Genomic DNA, 20,896 nt, shown 5'->3' with positions numbered 1-20,896 from the left:
TGTGGTAATTAATTTTTTTTCTCTCATTGATGATACTTTTTAAATTAAAAAATATTATTCGTGAATGTAAGGAAATTTTTTTAATTTTACGAGTTTTTTTTTTATATATTTTTTTAATAAAATTTAATTATAAATTTCTCGATATAATTATTGAAAGAAATAAAATAGAAAATTATGTATGAAAAGTATAAATTAAATGGATATTTTATTACAAATAAATAAAAATAAAAAAAAGTTGATTAAATACTAGAATTTATAAAAAATGTGGAACGCTTCACGATTTTGCGTGTCATCCTTGCGCAGGGGCCATGCTAATCTTCTCTGTATCGTTCCAATTTTAGTATATGTACTGCCGAAGCAAGTACGTATAACTCACGTTTAAAACTTTTATATATACAAAACATAGTGTATGACGAGTCCTTGCGAGAAAGCATTAAATAGACCCATCTAGCGGCAAAAGTCAAAACACTACCCCCACTTCTTACAAATTCTTATCAATTTCTAAAGACTATTGATAAATATTTATACAATATATAATTAATTATCAACTAATTCAAATAATATCACACCGGGAACTTTGTCGCTCGATAATTTTTTTTTTAAACTCCGATCTATTGAAGATCAAAATAAATAATTCATATAAAAAAAATGTATTTAAAGATTTCTAATTTTTTTAATAAACTAACAAAATTATTATTTTAATAGAAGAATTAAACATTTTTCTTTTAAATCATAATTCATAGTCAAAATTAAAAAAAAAATTTATTTAAAAATTTATAATTTTTAAATATGCTAATAAACCTTCAATAACTCACATTATTATTAATATTTTACCAAAAAATTTTATGGAACAAATTATTGCAATGAATAACGATTTTCTTTGCACAAATAATTATTATTTCTTTTCAATATTAGAATTTGTATTTAATAAATTCCACATTGTCATTAATTATAAATTTATTAATAAACAACGATTATTTATTTTAGCACTAATTCGATGAATTTCGTGTGAAACCAGTTATTTTTAATCCACTAATTTATTATTTTTATCGTAGAGCAGAGTGGGCTAAATACTGGTACTTTACTGCAAGTCAACTTATTTAAATTTTTTTATTTTTAATGTAATATTTTATGAATAATTTTCAATATGAAAACAAAGCTTAATTATTCTCGAATCTGTAAACAAAATTTTTAACATTCTTGTAGTATATAAATATGTAAAGAATTTTTTAGAAGGCAAGTTTTAAGGGGGCTAGAGACGAACTTGTTTACTTAAAACATTAAAATTTATTTTCGACTAAATTTACTTAATTTTTTCAAATATTTAATTCAAAATTAATTTATTTCTTTAAATTATTTCAATTATAAAGCGAACCTCTCGTAAGATAAGACACTTTTTTTAAATCAAAATTTTTTATTTACAGCGTTTTCGATAAGATGGGGCAAGTTGGCCACTATAGGCAGTTCAACCACTCAATTTTTGCACACCTCAATCGCGAAAGCGTTATTGCACACCTCAATCGCGAAAGCGTTAGGTGTGCTTTACTGTCACTCTCTCACTCTCGGCCCTTTCACTGACTTTAAATCCTCTCTACTTTCTTTATAGTACACCAAAGTTGTTAATGATATATACCATTTTAAAGGAAATTTATTAAGAAACATTTTTCAATGCAATCCTTATTTGATTAATGATGTGATTAATTAAAAAAAAATGATTCAGTCCGAAGTTCTCAGTGCGTCAATTGTGGTGTTCGGACTCGTCTAAACACGATAACTTTCGAAAAACAAGATTTATCGACTTAGTTTTTTTTTTATTATCTGTGTATTTCTGATCACAAGAACCCTTTCAAAAATTACTATCTGAATCCTTTTTGTTTTGGTGTAATTAATAAAAAACGTGAAAACTGATTCTTCGTGAAAAATTTAGCTGCTATTTTTACTGTTGTTATTATTTTTTTCATTGTTTCTCTCTATCAACTACTGGTGGCAGCACTAGCGTATCAATATGTTTGAAAAAAAAAGCGACATTTAAGACAAAACAAAGCGGGATATTTAGAAAAAAATGTTAGTAAAAAAATATTAAACTGAAAATAAGAAATAAAAATAAAAAAATCCAATTGATAATTTGTAAGTTGAATAAAAGTTCATAATAAAAAAAAAATATATTAATATTATATAATAATAAAAGTAATGATTAAAAATAAATTGAGCGATTGAGGTGTGCACTTTTGGATTTTCCAACATTTTTTTTCTTTATTTGAGTGCATTTTACCCGAGTTTCGTTTCGCATCAGTTTCCTGTAATTTAAGAAATTAACTAAAAAAAATATTCTTGTTATTAAAAATATCGGCCGGTTTATCCTTGAGGCCAATTTGCCCCAATTTCTCTTAATTGTCAGTAAATATTTTTACATCAAATTTTTATTTCTGTCGCTAAGATCGTGTCTCATTTTGCCCCGGGTTCTATCGTAGAAATTTGTAACAACAAATATAAATAAATCTTAACAATATTTTTCTGCAATAAAATGTATATATGTAATTATATATTAGTAAAAATAATATCGTAGATATATCTTTATATATGAAATATTGAACCGAATTCTCAATTCCGTTCCATCAACGGAAGACATATTAACATAATAAATATACTGAGTATAATTAAATGCAAAACAGGTGTCTAGTCTGGACACTGACCTTGACCGAGACTCGTAACGGTATAAGTAGAAAGGATTAAATATTACGCGATGAAAGATTAAATGTGTTTCATCCCCACTTAACGCAAAGAGATCGCTCCTTATCCGTTGTTAAGCTTCATATTAAAGAGTCTCTTTAACTTCAATATCACTTGAAGTAACTCAGTCTCTCTTACTAGCAAAGTGAAGCTAAAGCTAAACCTCTTCTTTCTTACTTCTACAAAACTTGGATTGGATTGTACCTCTCGAGTCCGCAAACACTCGATAAAAAAAAATGAAAAACTCAATGATCCATAAACTCAAGCCGTCTCCTTGAAATATTAAAAACACTTAAATAAACTGAAGTACTCAAATAATTTTTATTATTTTTAAACCAAATAAAATTGTCAAACGACGCCGTCGTATAAACATTTGTACATTTAAATATAAAAATAAAAGCTATTCCAGTACATGTCTTCTATAATAGTTTAAGCTTCAAAGTTGGTATTGTTAAATAAACACGTGAGATTTCTTACACGATAAATGTAAGTACAATCTCTTTGTTAAATTATTAGCAAAGAAGGGTGAAGTTCCCAACAACCTGAGGATCACTCATGAATAAGTTAAAAAAAAGTACAAGGGCAAAGTCATGGTCTCGTGAATATTCCACAAGGGCTTTTAATTATTCTTTTAACAGATAATAATTTTTTCACATGGCTGCTCTTGTTTATCAACAAAATATACATATATATATACAGTGAAATTTTTTTTGCAAAGATTAACACAAATAATGAGTTTAAAAAATTGTTAATTATAGTGATATTTAAATATAATCCTTTTAGGTAAAATAATAACATAAAATTTTTTTTAATTTAAAATAAATTTTTTTATAATTTAACGATTCATTTTTGCACATCGTAAATGCTAAATGTTACACAAATTTTCATTTTATTGTTTTGTTGTTTTGACACTGAGCAAAAAAATTTTAAATCTTATATTAGAATCATCATAATTTGATATTGAGATATGAAATAGTGTTAAATTAATTTATTAAATTGAAAATAATATAGTACACTAAAAAAAGTAATTGTTGATCAAGCTTTTTTTCTTAAACAAAACATCTAAAGGCAAAATTAAGAACGAGGTTTGATGCATTACTCTATAATGTAGCAACTGCTAGATTCTTGGGGAAAAGAAATTGTTGAAAAAAACTTAAAAAAGCATTGACTATTCTAAACTTCAAAACGTGACAAAATCATGAACTTTTTTTAAACTTTTGAAAATTCAAAAGAAAAATTAATTATTGACTTATTACTTCTAAAATATGGTAAAAAAAAATTTCAGAGATAGTTGAAAATCAGCTTTTTCTGGACGTATTTTTCACTGAAAAAAAAAAGTCATAAAGGATATCATTTTCGATGGACAATCGAAAAAAGTTTACAAAAGATTCTAAAAACGTTAATTTATAGTATTGAGCCAATAGTATTCTTCGTTGTATTTTCAGGAGTTTAAGAATCGTTTGAAAAAAGTTCGTCATTGTGTCGCTGTTTTAAAAGTTTAGAATAGTCAACGCTTTTTCAACGATTTTTTTTTGACACGTAAATCTACGTTTTCATTTTTAAAATATGTTTATTTGTTTAAGAGAAAAACGTGGACTAAGTCTCAATTTTCTGCGTAATTTCAATAAGAAATCAATAAAAATTATTACAATTATTAATTTCATATCGAAGTTCGAAAATAATCTTCTTAACAGAACTCTCTAAATCTGAAACAGTGAAAACCACTGAATAATAGTGCATATACACTATTTCACAGTTATAAGTATACCACTTGGTATACTTATAACTGTGAAACAGTGAATATTCACTGTTTCAGATTTAGAGAGAAGGGAACCCTGCCACGGAAAGAAATGTATGGTGCTTATCGCCATACTCTTATTATAGTATTATAGCCAGTACCATAAGTATGGCGTTATCTACTATACTGTATAGTACAAAAATCTTTGCGTAGTTTACATGTCTGTATAGCGGGATAGACAATATCAGTATGGGCTTGAGTCCCATACTACATTGAAGAAACGGCAATGCCACTAGGCTGCGTCACAATAGATCTTTGTGGAGTAGCCAATACAGTATCGGATTACCATCAATACTGCGTAAATGTAGTTGCTAATTTTTTTATATAATCTTTATTAACGTCAATAATGCTGTACATTAATGAAATTAAAAAAGAAATCATAAATAAATAAATTTGAAAAAGAAATTATCCCTGGTGGAAATTTTTCGGAATTTTCTCTGAAAAACTCAGTCCTACAGTTCTAATAACTTTTTCAAAGTTCTAAAGACTTTTTCAGAGTTTCTCAGAGAAAAGTCCGAAAAATTTCCTCCAGGAAAACTATTAATAGTTTATTTCTTTATTTATCCTTTAAATTTTACAAGAAATAATGCCTCATAATTTAAAAATTAATTTTTCTAAAAGATATATTTTTATTATTTAAAGCAATCAATATATTTCAGATCATTTTTATCATATGTTCATTTCCGCTGAATCCCATCGAGAATTTTTAATTGGTATAAATTGATTTCAATCGGGAATAAAAAAAATCATATAGTTTATATTGAAAATAATTAATATTAATAACATAGATTTATCATTAATATTATGTTCTTATATATTTCTCTACTTATAAATATTGGGTTTAATCTTATAATTTATAATATTCATAGATAATAAATTTCAATCTATAACCACACATAACCTATGTTTTGACTTCAATTAACTTTGGTACTACTGCAATATAAGCATACGTAATTTTACAATATTGAATAGGGTTATCTGCCAGAAGCATTGTAGATACCACCAAGCAGTATGGGCCTGACGCCCATACTGGCATAGACTCATACGCCATGATTATTGTGAATGTTACCATTCCCGTATGGTCAAATCATCTATACATACAATTTTTAAACGAATGAAAAAATCCTTGCTACCATACAGTATGGTGGAATCGACCATACAGCATAGTGGTATCCGCGAAAAATTTCTTTCCGTGTGATTGAAAGAAACGATTCGAAACGATTTGCAATGTTAAATGCCTATAAGAAAGACGATTCAAAAGTATTCAAAGTATTCAAAAAGCATTAAAAAGTATTTAAAATTTTTTTTTTCTAATCGTTTTAAATCGTTTCTTTTAATAAAGGAACCGAAATTTGTTTACACTATCCAAAAAAAAAAAAAAAAAAACGATCAGCATATCTTGAGCGAAAAATTTTTATTTCTTTTATTAAGTGAAAATTGTATGCTGTTGTCACACTGTGAAAAATTTGAGGAGTAAATACAGATTAAATCCGAAGTAAATGTGGAGCGGATGACTGTATTTATTTAATCCCCTTGGAGTGAAATTCAGTCCGAAGGGGAGTTTATTTCAATATTGAAACTACGGTTCGGAGTAAAATTCACTCCTAAAGAGATTTTATTTTAATATAAAAACTCTGATTCGGAATAAATACGGATTTAAATAAAATTCCTTTTCTATAAAACGCCTAATCACTCCGTATCCACTCCTGATTTTTCCAGTTTATCATTTGAACAAAGTATAAAACTTTGATTATGTTTGAATAAGAAACAATTTTTTTCTGTAATACTAACCAGAATTAATTACTACAACCAACATCATTGAAATGTTATATATACATACAGTGTTGTAGTTATCGCATTAAGAAAGAAAAAAATATTTTTTCCACGTGACAAGTGTTAATTAAACACTTTTCACATATTAACTCTAACGAATTAGCATTAGTTTTGTGTTGATCTGAAATTAACATTAAGAAAATGTTAATTTCGTATTAAATAAAATTTTTTTAGTTTAAAAAAACAATTTTATTAAAAACAGTTCTCTCTAAACATGAATAAGTGAAATAAGTGAATATTCACTAATTCATGTTTAGAGAGTTTATTAACTCCGAACCGAAGTTTCAATATTAAAATAAACTCCCCTTCGGACTGAATTTCACTCCAAGGGGATTAAATAAGAAAACAGTCATCGTTTCCACATTCACTCCGGATTTCATCTGCGTTCACTCCGCAAATTTTTTACAGTGCACATAAATGTTAAATGTTAAATAAAAAATTTTTAAAACAAACTATCATTAACACAAGTGCAAAAATTTTTTTATTGCATAATTTATTGAAATAAAATCTTGTTTAAATAAATTATTGGTAAAATTGAGAAATAGCTAAGATGCGTCAAGCGGATGTCACGGAATAAAGAGGAAGCAGACAAGATAGACGTCGTAAGTTGTCTTGTATGCTATATACAATCTTTATTTCTCTATGCCCTTTGGCTTTATCTCATGAATATTCAGCGTATACAATAAATATATACATATATACATGTATATATGTGTGTGTATGTAATCATCAGTGAAAAATCTTTATGGCTTTGTAATTAATCGTAACATTTGTACGTGAATTAAATAAACCAGCTAATAACAATAATATTAAATGATAAAAATAATATTTAATATAGGTGTTGATGGTATCGTAATATAATCAGACTTGTTCTCGTCTACCTTGCTGTATTGAGTACATTGACATTATGTCGTTGGCTGAGTTGATGTTAACTTGGATTTTCTATTCCTGGCGCCGGTATCAGGTTGTTTATCATGCCCGACTCTTCTTCCTCTGTTAACTTGATCTATCATGAGCTTGTTCGTTGATCCTCTGGTTTTCTGGTTATATTTTATAGCTGTACGGTGTATTTAAATATATATACACATACAAAGAGCTTGTTGTGAGAGTCCTTGCTAAGAATCCACAAAACCATCTTGATGTAATCTTTCGTCACCATTTTTTCCCACTCAAAGAAAGACGATTATCTAAAATTCCGTGATAATGATAACAAAGACAACTATATCGGTAGCCACTAGTAACTTTTCTTGACATTATTATCGCCTGTTAATTTTATTCAAAGATTCAGTAGACGTCCATTAAATAGTAGAACGTTAAATGTTCGTAGATGTAGAATGCGGAAATATCAGAGTGGCAGATATATTAAATAGCTAGAAAATTCAGACGCCGAAAGGTAGAAAAATAGTTGGAGACTAAGAAGAAAATAAAGAAGGTAAGGTAGCGATGATGGTAGCGGTGATGATGATGATGATGGTGATGGTGATGTTGGCAGTGGTGGTAAAGAACCGTGGTCGTTTGTGGTGAGTATGTATTAACGAACGTTATATTAGCCAAGTTGGTTATTAGAGAGTAAGAATAATAAGGACTATGGCGAATCCTCCTTCAGGCGCCAGGAATAATCTTACGGTCGAGCATTAGATGCACGTATAATCTTCTCTCACGGCTTCAAGGCTATTTATAAACCAGCAATACGAGATTGCGTGCTGTATAGACTGGTCCGGTTGGTATACTTACAATAAGTCCTATGGATTTTAAAAGAGTTTTAAAAAAACTGATTGCTTCCGTTTCCTTAGAATTTTATTTTTGTTGTTGAAAACTGTTTATACAGTTTATGAAATTATTTATTTTTTAAAATAAGAGGGGATCGATATATAATTAAATAATTGACTAAGTTGATGAATAATAAATTAATACTATTTTTTATTAAGCAAGAGGATTTAATTATGCGTCATTACTTTTATCTGATAAGCGATTGATAAATATTCATTGTCATTATTCAATTTATTAATTTTTATTACTAAGAAAATTATTAATAACTATTATTTATTATCTTGTGGTAATTAATTTTTTTTCTCTCATTGATGATATTTTTTAACTTAAAAAATTTTATTCGTGAATGTAAGGAAATTTTTTTAATTTTACGATTTTTTTTTTATATATTTTTTTAATAAAATTTAATTATAAATTTCTCGATATAATTATTGGAATAAATTGAATAGAAAATTATGTATGAAAAGTATAAATTAAATGGATATTTTATTACAAGTAAATAATAATAAAAAAAAATTAATTAAATACTAGAATTTATAAAAAATGTGGAACGCTTCACGATTTTGCGTGTCATCCTTGCGCAGGGGCCATGCTAATCTTCTCTGTATCGTTCCAATTTTAGTATATGTACTGCCGAAGCAAGTACGTATAATTCACGTTTAAAACTTTTATATATACAAAACATAGTGTATGACGAGTCCTTGCGAGAAAGCATTAAATAGACCCATCTAGCGGCAAAAGTCAAAACACTACCCCCACTTCTTACAAATTCTTATCAATTTCTAAAGACTATTGATAAATATTTATACAATATATAATTAATTATCAACTAATTCAAATAATATCACATCGGGAACTCTGCCGCTTGAGAATTTTTTTTTTTAAACTCCGATCTATTGAAGATCAAAATAAATAATTCACATAAAAAAAATGTATTTAAAGATTTCTAATTTTTTTAATAAACTAACAAAATTATTATTTTAATAGAAGAATTAAAGATTTTTCTTTTAAATCATAATTCACCGAAACTGAGAGCACAGCTTATCAAATATTAATAAAATTTATCAATATTTAGTAAACGGTTTACTTAGATTGTTTCCAAGTAAACCATTATCAAATGTTAATAAACGGTTTGTTAAATATTATTAAATGTGTTTATGAAATATTGATAAACAGTTTATCAAATATTAGTAAATATGCACACTACTATCAAAATTGAAAATAATTTTTATGTCCCATTTTTTTAATAATTCTTCCATAGTAATTTATTTTTTATCTTTAATTATTATTTAAACAAACATGAAAACCATTTATTAACTGTAACACGTCTATCAGCCAATATGTTAGGTTAAAGGATACAGCGTCTGAATACTGTACAAATCTCACATATCAATAATCAATACGATACACTGAGAGAACAATTTATTTGAGCCAAATAAATAGATTTATTTGACTGAACAAAATCATTTATTTCATTCAAATATATATTTGTTTATAGTTAACAAATCTTGATTGAAAAAATATTCCAAATGAAGATTTGTTAACTATAAACAAATCATTATTTCATTCAAATGAACCATATCTGTGTCTCAAATAAATATTAATTGGGTCCATTTAAATATGGGATTTATTTGCCTGAAACAAATCTTATTTGGCTCAAATAAATTGTTCTCTCAGCGTAGTTTATGAAATATTAATAAACTTTTGCTAAATTATTTGATAGTTTCATCGACCATTGTTGTAAAATATAGAAAAAAAGTTTTTAATGCTAAGATTGGTCAAAAAAAATACATATTAAATTCAACAATATGAATGGAATAACATATTTGTATTTTTTCGAGGATATTTCGTCTCTTTAAACCTTCAGCAAGTCATTCAATAAGAATAGTAGATGTAGAATATTTTCGAAGAGACGAAATATCCTCGAAAAAATACAAATATGTTGTTCTATTCATATTGTTGAATTTAATACGTATTGCGTTTGACGAAACTTGGCATTAAAAAATTTTTTTCTTATACTAAATATTGAACAGCGGCCTATCAAATGTTATTATGAATTTAGTAATATTTAGTCAACGTAAAAGATAAATATTTAATTTATGTAGACTAACATTTAATAAATATAGTAGAATATTTAATACAAATAATTCATCAAATGTTAGTAAATTTTTTTCTCAGTGGACTATAACGTATGTTGTGTGCAACAATGTAAGTTTAAAATAAATAAAAATAATAACGTAAAATAATGAATGTAAAAACAAGGAATCGCACCTGCAGGATTACACCGAGTTATTCCTCGGTGTTTCGCATCGTTCGTGAGGAAGGTAGGTAGGTAAGTTGGTTGGTTGGTACTCACACACCGTAGATAATAGCCAGGATCTATAAATAGAAAGACTCAGTGAGCCCCAGGAGAGCTCGCGAATACCGCGAGTGAATAAGAAGAGTGAGAAAGTTGCACACGCGAGCAGCTAAGTATCCATCAACCTTTTTTATATTATTTTATTCAGCTTCAACTGGCTTTTGCTTAGCTTAAGCGTATAGTTTGACGAGTACCTGATCTTTTTACTATAAAAACTATCTATACAATACAAATAAGAACAACAAGGATTAAATAATTCTAGAGAACTTGATGATACCAAGTTTTATTTTACTGTCATGTTTTCACTTATTTGTTATTTCTTTGTATTTCTCTGAATTACCGATAAATAAAGTGCGTTCATCAATTGACCTTGTCACTTATATATTATTAAATATATATATATTTTTTTAATATAAAATTATAAAATAATCAATTTATTGTATTTGAAATTATACATGACGTAATAAAAATAATTTTGTACGTCATCGAGTTGCTGTCTGCCCTGACCTGGGTCAGAAATAATTCAAGATATAAAATATATTCCAAGAAAATACTTGGGTATACTTTAAGGACTACTTGCTGTGGCGGATGAAAACAAGCCGGCAACTTGTTCATTTAATATTTTCTCATGTTGTAAAGTAAACATTAAAATAGTAATGCGCGTGTAAGTAAACTTATACAGGAAATTCTTGTTGGTTTATTTTTAAACTTGAGAGTCCAACGACTCGGTTAAGAGTTAAGTATTATATATATATATATATATATATATATATATATATATATATATCTTTTTCTCTGTCCTGAGTATATCCTTGGGCAAGTTGGTCGTATATATATTCGAGCTCCTGTAGACTAGGTATAAGGTATAAAGGTAGAGCAATTCAACTCAGCCATCATTACAAAGTTGTCTTCTTACTGCAGCATCCCCCGGTGGGTGATTGGTAGCACAGGTCTATTTATATCTCGAACCAACCATCGACAAGTATAGTAAACTATATATGTTACTAACTAGGAGTTAAACTGTTTTCCTTGGGCCGGGTCCGAGTTCGCAGCGGAAAATAACAACAACAAAAAATATATTTATTATAAATTTTAACAATAGATCCTTGTCTGAATTAATCGGTATAATCTCTTTAGGAATTGTCCTTTTATTTTATTTGCTTTTGTTGTTGTTGAAATAAATAATTTTTCGACTGTAAGCATGTGGGCTGTATATCACAACAATCTGTATGAAATATTACGGGTTTTGGTTTCGGATCCATACCCTCAGCTTTTAAGTCCCTGAGGTATTAAAACTCGTTAGTTTCTAGCCTGCAGGAGGTTTTTAAATTATTATTTGACAGGTATCATTTTTAGACATTTTTCTCTACTTTACAGTCCAATTAATTATTCTAGATTTTTTTTATAAAATTTTATTGTTTGTCATAGTCTTTAAAAGAAAAAATCAACGTCAATTTAAGAATGTTTACTATCTGTATGTGAGTCATTTTATGGTATATATTAAAAAAAATAAAACTTTAGTAACTAAAATATTTATTGACGATGTTTACAAACATTTTATCGTCAATACTTATATTTATTTTTCGGAGATTATCTTATCAAAAAAAATCCATATGCATATGTATATAAACTATTGTAAATAACAGCGTAAAAGATAAATATGTTACACGATTTAATTTTAACGATATTTTTGGTATATTTCTTTGTCCAAATTACGGTAATTTGTATTTTTTATTTTTTATATGAATTTAAAAAGTTTTATAAATATTAATTTTAATTTTACTGACTCAATCTGATACTTTTCTTTTAACGAAGACTAAAAACAAAATCTCAACTTGTTTTTAACTTGAAACTAAATCGTAAATCGAGTCGTTAAAAAATAATTTCTACGATAGTTTTCGTTTAGATATTCCGGCCATTAAGTTTTAACACAAGAGCCCTACGATAAATCACAACAAAATTCTCATAAAAATATAGACATATGTTCACTATCCTGCCTTAGTTAGTTATCTAACTGCTGCAGTTAAAAAAATGTGACAGCCGACTAATCCGATGGGTCTAAAAACTTTCTGTTGCATGGAAGCTAAAAATTGCTTTCTTTTTAAGGATCTTATAAAAATATATGTTATATAATATCATACTTCTCGTTGACATTTTATAAATTACTGAGTAAACTTGATCGAGATTCAAGCTTAATTAGATTATAAAATTAATCGGCATGAAAATTCGTTGAGGTCTTTTTGAGTCCAGTTGAATGCCGCAAGAAAAACGTCAAATGTAAAAATATTTCAAGTTTTCTGAACTCTTCTCACGCGCCATTCAGAAACATTATAAAAATAATAAAAGGAGAGATTTAAACTCGTTGTTTTCGTTAGTAGCTATGGTATACCTTAGACTTAACTTCTCTTTACCCTTCTTGACTTCTTCACCATCCATAATATTAAATACGTACATATATATCTACACTGCGTATCTACCGTATAGGGACTCGCGTGTACGATGCGTTCGCTCATCGAAGCTCTCGCAAAAAGCTAAACCTGCTTCTCAGCTTGTTCGTTCAATCCCTTTTGCTTGTTTTTGTGTTTTTTATTTTTGTTTTTCATAATATAATGTCCTCGTCTTCTTTGATTCTCTCCTTTGGGATTTAGAGATGCTTTACTTGGAGAAATATACACACACATACACATATCTATATATGTATAATAAGATTAGTATTGACGATGTTCATCCGATGCATAACCGTATAGTACGAGAGAATAAGTATTCGTCGACTTCAAATATATAGTAAGAATCGAAGGTCGAGGGTGTGAGGATAGAACATTAAGAATCCTTGGGATTTATGAGGGCAGTGGCCATGAGTTGCCTATTAATAATCTAATAAATAAAACCACAGGGAGCATTAACTCTCGTTACAATATGACTTACATATATGTAGAAAAACTCAGAACAAAATGATACACTAAGTTGTTTTGAAAAACTTAAAAAAAATTTTTTCTTTTTTTTTTAGGACCGGATAAGGTAAATTGACGGTGTTTCATTTTTCCTTGAGGGGTTACACGGCTGCCCAATTTCAAAACACAGTAACTGACAAAAATTAAATTTTTTAAAAATACTAAAAAATCGATTTCGAAAAATTTGTCAATCACTGTGTTTTGAAATTGGGCAGCTGTACAGCTATTTAAATTTTAGAAAATAAAAATTTTTAAACTTTTTTGAGGCATAACAAGGAAATGAATATTTCATTTTCTCGAAAATTATGATTCGTCTTTGAGAAAAATTGGATTTAAATTTTTATTTATTGTGAGTGTGCAATAAAGATAGTTCCATGAATTTTTTTGAATGCGAGAAAGAGGGTTGGTTACGTTCAGCTTTATTTGAGGAAAATAACAAATGAAAATATGCACTTAGAAAAAATAAGAAAAGTTGTTTTCAAGAAAACCCTGATTAAAAACTTCGATCGGAAAATTCGAATTCAATATAATCAGAAATTAACGATTGACTTTTAATCGGAAAATAAGTTTATTATTTTCTGGTTGAATCTGATAAAAATCCGATTAAGTTTCATACAGATTAAATCGGAGTTTTTAATCAGTGAAATTTTGACCACTTTGCCCGGGCAGTAAACTTGAATTGTATAAATTTTACAAATAGTAAAAATTTAAAAAAATCTCTGAATCATGTCTAATACTAAATCATAAACTAACAACTGATAATTACCAACATAATTACGCGTAGTATTTAAAAAAAAAACAAAATGATTGTACAATAAACTTGTATTTGTTATTTAAAATTCATATTTGTTACGGCGAATTCATTAATGTGGGCGCCATCGTGATTAACGTTATTGCATTGTCAAGGCAAAGAGATATATTGCATGAAATAATTATAAAGATGAAGAGAACGTTTAAGCATATCTTTATGACTGGATGGCAAACCGCGTGATTGCAATACAAATTAATTTTAATGTCTACTAGAAATAGTGTCGTCATTAAATATTATAACAAAATTATATTTTTTTTTCTTTTTCTTGACTTTTTACTGACGGTTATATATTAAATATTGCGTCAGATTTTAGATGCGAGTCATTGTAACCTTTTTTTTAAGTATAATATTATTAACAATATCACGGTTTATTTAAAATGATTGGCTCATTAATGATTCAAATGATAATTGCCATCCAAGACCATGATCCCATGGTCTTGTTAAAATAGTTAATTAAAAATTGGGTTTGTACACTATTTAGTTTTAAATTATACAAAATGATTAATGTTGAGATATTTTAATGATAATTAAATGATGATAAACGAATTAGTTCGGGTTGAGCTAACAGTTGTTTCAAATATAATCCGGGCGTGAATAACAATAATAAGGCGTAAAAACCGCGGCACAGCAATAATCACCTCGGATGATATGATGGGTAATGATTGGGCGGCATCAGCCTTTCGCGTCCCCTTTCCGTCCTCAGGTCATTATTCAATTGAATTCAATGCTAAGCCAGTCCACAGCCATTAGGAAATTGCCTTCGAGAACTTTCTTTCGAGACGTGTCATCGTTGTCATGATACTTTGCAGACAAGCTATCAAACATAGGTGTAGGACTTCAATATGCAATACATGCACAGAAAAAAAAGGATTTATTGGCGCAAGAAATATTTTCCATTATAAAATCAAAACAAACATTTTCTTAGGAGTAAAAATTATTTCTTGACTCAAAGAAATTTTTTATTTCAATTTATAATGCAAATAATTTCTTTGGGGGAGAAAAATCTTTTGTGCCGAGTAATTATTTTTTTCTGTGTACGTCCATTCAAACATTTAATTTAAATAATATACTTTATTACTAAATTATGTTTATTATTGTCCATAATTAGAAGTAATTTTTATTTTTATTTTCTGTAGAGTATGATAGTTTATGAATTAGAGGGGACTGGACACGATGAAAACTTAAGCAAGTAATTAACTGATTTAAATAAATACGTCGACATTTTAAAATAATTTTAACAGAAAAAAAAAATTCTGGGGAATGACGGAACGATCCAAAAAAATATTGTTTTTTTAATAATTTTTTTTACTGGTGGTAATTACTGTAATACTTTCATTTTACTTATATTGAATAAATCTGTAATAATTTATTAAAATTTTTACAAAAAAAAAATTTTAATTTTTTAGCTGCTTCTTTGTACTCCCGGTACTTCGGATTACTCTGAAAGTTGTATATGTAAATTTTATGAAATTGGAGTAAAAAAAAAAAAAGTTGTGGATCATCATGCCTCAGTTCTTTCTAAATATATAATTTTGATATATTTTAATAACTTAATTTATTTATTAAATGCAATTAAAAAACGTAAAATAAAATGCTTACAAAAAAAAGTTGTAAAAATAAAAACAAAAGTTTTTTTGACTAAAAATTAAATAAATAATAAAATGTAAAAATATAAGTATGTAATATTAAACAAATTAGAGTGTAAGTTAAAAGTCCTTACGACAATGTAATTCTTTCGAGGTGTCGAGAATTGAATTAGATAACTAAGTATTGAATAATTGCCTGATGGAATTCGGCCGGAAATTAAATATGAATGAATATGAATGCGGGACCAGCATCTCGTTGAAGTACAACAGTAAAAAAAAATTTAATAATAAAAAATAAAGAATTAGTATATAAATATATAAATAAATAAATAATTAATTAAATTCTGATTATCTACGTTGTGTGAGGTTTCTCACGTTATTCTGGAGTTCATGATACCATTCAAGACGACATTGAAAAGATAGCAAAGAAAAGGCATCGCGTCTGAGTTGACGCCTTGCATAAAATACTCTGACTACTAATCCTGTTTTCTTAGGCGGCATTAGTTTTTCTCGTTTTTCTATTCCGTCAATCTTTTATTCGGTCCTCGATTATTTACCGCCTTAACATTATGGTAGATTTCATCTTAGTTCTCCTTTTAAATCTTACTTTTATTTGTGCACATGATAATATGTTTAAAATCCTATGACCTCCTCACATCCCCAGTAACGTCACGATTTATCTCAAACATAATCAGAACCGGAAAAAAAAATAAAATAAAAAAAAACGTGTGACTCAACAAGAGTTACACCAATAATGAATTTAAATCACGTGTTCTTCAACTTCTTCTTATTTTTCCTCATTCGTATCCATCGAAACTTATTTTAATGCGTAGTTCAAAGCCTCGTGACTATTGATAATTTTTTTTTTTTTTTTAATTACTTTATTCATAAATAAATAGTGTAATAAATCACATATAAAGTAATCTATGATATATACATGTATATATTAATTACTTTTACTATGAGTTTTGTAAGAGTTTGAAGCTATCGGACATCAAAACTGATAGACATATTTTTTTCGTAAATAATGATTAATCAAACACGATTAGCAAGTTGTTATTCTTTTGAATTGAATTTAAATTTAATACCTTGGAAAAATATACGTGATAAACCTTGTTTACTGACCTCGATAGCCAAATTTAGACAATAACACCCGGATATAAAATATACATTTTGTTATAAGACTTGAATAACAATGTAGATAAAAATTTATATAAATAAAATTTTTATAAAATGTTTTATTTGAAATAGTTTAATGTGCGATTTCTATTCTTGCGTCATGCCTGATTGCCTTGACACCTGTATCGCGATATATTTTGTGATAAGTGTAATTATCTATTAATATATGACGCATATTATAATAATAATGATACAAGTAATGGTAATGTTTGTAGTAAATAATACTTGATACTCGGCCGGACGTCAGATGGAAGTGAGAACTATGAATGGAGGATCGTGGATCTCCTTGTCTCGCGCGTGATGTGCATAATTTTTTCTCAAAAGTAATATTAAATGCGTAGATTAAATATGTATGTACGATACATGGAGCGTTTGACCCTCTTGGCGCCTCTTGATGAATGTCATTCTACTACTGACAAATATAGGTCTTCATTTGTCAAGTTCATCACTTTTCAAGTGTCCACAATTTTTTTTCTAACGTCCTTGTGGATTAAATTTACTGACGTTACATACAATACATTTTAACTTTGCTATTATTTTTATAGTGAATAATTATTTTAAATTTTCATGTTACTTAAAAACATGGAGTTTTGGCAAACAGCATGAAAGTCTACAAGTAGAACTATAAAAATACTTTTTTTTTTTAATTTTTGTTTCAATCGCTTCATTGGCTTTTTATTTTTGACTCGAAAAAGTTTAAAAATTATGAATCACTTCTAAACTTTTTGAATACTCTCTTTTCGATCAGAAAAAATTCTCATAATAAATAATGTCAATTTTTTTATATTTACAAGCGTCAAAGTTACTTCTGCTAAAATATTTAAAGTCAGAATTTAGACAAAATTCAAAAAATTAATTTTTATATTTTAAAACTTAAAAAATTGTGAATATTAAATTCTAATTCAATAAATTTTTCTTTCATCGATTCATTTCTTGCTTAAAAATATTACACTATACTATTGATCAAATCTTAAGTACCGATCGGGTATTGACTCTTGTGTTATTATTAGAGATAACTGATATTTATGAAATAATATTAAAAGCATCTATGGCAAAGAAAAAAATTTTTAAGAGAAAAGAGACAAAGAAGATAATACAGACATGTTTTTCTCGAGGTCGCACGTACGTCCGTATAATACTCGTAATACATGTAATACAGATAATACCTGTAATACCTGTGTAACGCATTATACACCTGTACACCTGCATACACTCACCGACAAAATCTTAAAACCTTACTGACAACTACTTCTCCAACTTATATCCCATATATATATATCATACATATGTATACAAAACTTTCGATCGTACATCGACCGCGCTAGTGCGTCCTTGCCCGCGGAGTTTCTTGTAATTTAACTTCAAAGGAGCATGCATAGCTTCATCGTCCAGTCGTTGCACTCTCTGGTTGTTTGTTTCAATTCATCAAGTTCAAGTTTTAAATTTATTATTTATATATTTTTTAAATTTATAATTTTGTCAACTGTTTGAGTGCTTTGTCGACAATTATATATCGTTTGATGTAAGGGAGTGATTTTCTTCACTTTGTTTAAGTCAGTGACTTTAATTTTAGTTAAGAAAAGACAAGTTTCATGACTTTGAAAACCAAATAATAAGAATATGAAGAAGAAGAAGAAGAAGAAGAAGAGTTGCATCCTATCCATGAGGAGATAGTGGTAGAGCGATGGTATATATGGCGTACCATAGTATATATAAGAGTAGGGACGGAACGAGCCGGAACGAGTTGCTGTTCAGGTTTTGCTGCAAGGGATCGTTAAGATAATCGTTGCTATCCTCATCCTAACTTAGTCTTAGTAGCCGGACGCTGCTTCTCTTAAAAACCCTTTCCCCGCATACTCTTTATCATCATCTTCGCCGTTGGGTTTAGTGCTGCTGGTGATGTCGGGCGCCTCCAATGATATTCATTCGTTTTTCACATCACTATGGTCATTTGTCAAAATTTATAATTGTCACCATATTTTTTATTTATGATGATAAACACAATAATATTAATACCCTATGGAATTTATTCAATCCAGTGACAATTTTTATTAATAATTTATCTTACAACGTGTCGATGACCTAATAGAATTGAATAATCCATGATAGGAAATAGTGAGGTCTCAATTAGTATGTTTCTGTTGTTATTTTGTTGGCCATTTTTAGCATAACATCTACGGTCTAATCAGAAAGTGAGAAAGATCCGCATCTGCAATGTACTTCGTGCCAGCAATATTATGGCATTTTAACGCAAATGTTCGTCTAACGTTGTCATTATACACCACAAGGAGCCCAAGGTCCTTCTCTTTTCTTTTTCCTCTTCTTCTTCACCTCGGATTCTCAATGCTCTACGTATAGGTGCCATATAATTCTCTTTATCCACACCATATCATATTAAAGTCTTTCTATAGGACTAATGTCCTTCGTAACGAAATTTTTATTTTATTTGAAATAAAATATTTATACAAATTTTTTTTTATCTAAATTTAAATTCATTATCGTGTGAAAATATTTTTTTTAAATACACAAACAAATACTGATATGATTTTTATTTTTTTATCTAATAATATATATCAGTTTTTTACTTAACGTACGACTTCTCGTATTTCAGTTAGACATGAAAAGATCACTTATTTTTTCTTTTCATCTGGAAAATTTATTTTTCAGGGATTTTTCTAAATGGATTTGAAAATCTGTTTCATGTTAAATATAATATCTACCCATAAGTATACGTATACTAAAAATAGACTTTGAAAAAAAAAACTTGATATAAAAAATATCGTGTGACCGAACTTTGAAGGGTGCGTTCTAACACAAACTCACTCAACGATACAAGGAAAACCGGATTGTGTCTTGAGATTAATTTAAACTTAAGAGGATCATTATATAAATTTAAAATTATTCTTAAAATAGTTTAGATCATTAAAATATATATATAAATATGAATAAAACTAAAAATAAAATAATGTAATTGCATGAGAGATATAATGTTTATTTTCTACAAATGCAGAAAAATAATAATGTGACGAAGCAAAAAAAAAAATTTAATAACCACAGAAGGAAATGTTGAATCTACAAACCTAAAGGTTTTATATTATTCAGGTGTAATAATTTTATTTCTCCGTTTAAATATTAATTACATTAACATATTCCCATGTATTACATACTAATGTATATATGTATATATTTATGGATGCATGTAGTTGTGTGTGAAAATATTGTATGAGTATTAAAAATAAAAATAAGTATGTACGTTCAATGTACTGCAGAAGAAGCACGAGCCAATGCAAGGGAATGCATTAGAAGAGAGCGCGTATAAGCTAAGTGTGACCTTGTATTGGTCACTCGACTGTAAAAGATCATAAGGCTAACAGCCATCTAAGTGTAATCAATTTCAAATATTTTTCTCCAGCATAATGTTTATTTTTAAATAATATTTATATAGTAGTTATTATTATGTATATACAGAGATGATTTTTTGGTAAAATTTACCCTACGTTTTAGGGTAAACCTGGGGCAAAAATAAAAGAAATAAGAAAAAAATTAAAACTAGAACCCTTTGTTTTATTTTTTACTCTTTTTCAGTTAAAATTTACTGAAAATTCAGAATTTGTCACTCTGTAACTGAACAATATCTGGAAACAGAAGAGTAATTATTCATCTTGGCCTCGTTTTACTCTCAATAAACGAGTAAAATTTGTTAGATAATTTTCGCCGTGTAGGTTTAATTTTTTTTTTTTTTAATGCAAGGTGTTATATTCCTCAATTCAGTTACATATGCCATTCAGTCAATATTAGAGCTCGTATCTTAAAAAATAAATTGCAGAGAATGTAAGTTAAAAAAAATTGATTCACTGAGGAGGGGATGGATTCTACAGC

The 20,896-nt window shown here is 27.9% G+C and overlaps 1 protein-coding gene and 2 non-coding genes across 3 annotated transcripts in view; all 3 read right to left on the bottom strand.

The window, feature by feature from the left end:
- Positions 1-20,896, bottom strand: part of LOC130666098 (serine/threonine-protein kinase S6KL) — a 37,185-nt gene that overhangs the window by 672 nt on the left and 15,617 nt on the right. The window lies entirely within an intron of this gene.
- LOC130666191 (U6 spliceosomal RNA) lies at positions 259-365 on the bottom strand. The gene has a single exon (XR_008989630.1). It is a non-coding gene; the product is annotated as a U6 spliceosomal RNA (small nuclear RNA).
- Positions 8,671-8,777, bottom strand: LOC130666190 (U6 spliceosomal RNA). Its single transcript, XR_008989629.1, has one exon. It is a non-coding gene; the product is annotated as a U6 spliceosomal RNA (small nuclear RNA).

Source organism: Microplitis mediator, chromosome 3, assembly GCF_029852145.1.
Source record: "Microplitis mediator isolate UGA2020A chromosome 3, iyMicMedi2.1, whole genome shotgun sequence".
NCBI classification, from domain to species: Eukaryota; Metazoa; Arthropoda; class Insecta; order Hymenoptera; family Braconidae; genus Microplitis; species Microplitis mediator.
Note: the sequence above shows the minus strand (reverse complement) of the source record. Positions and strands in the feature narration are given on the sequence as shown.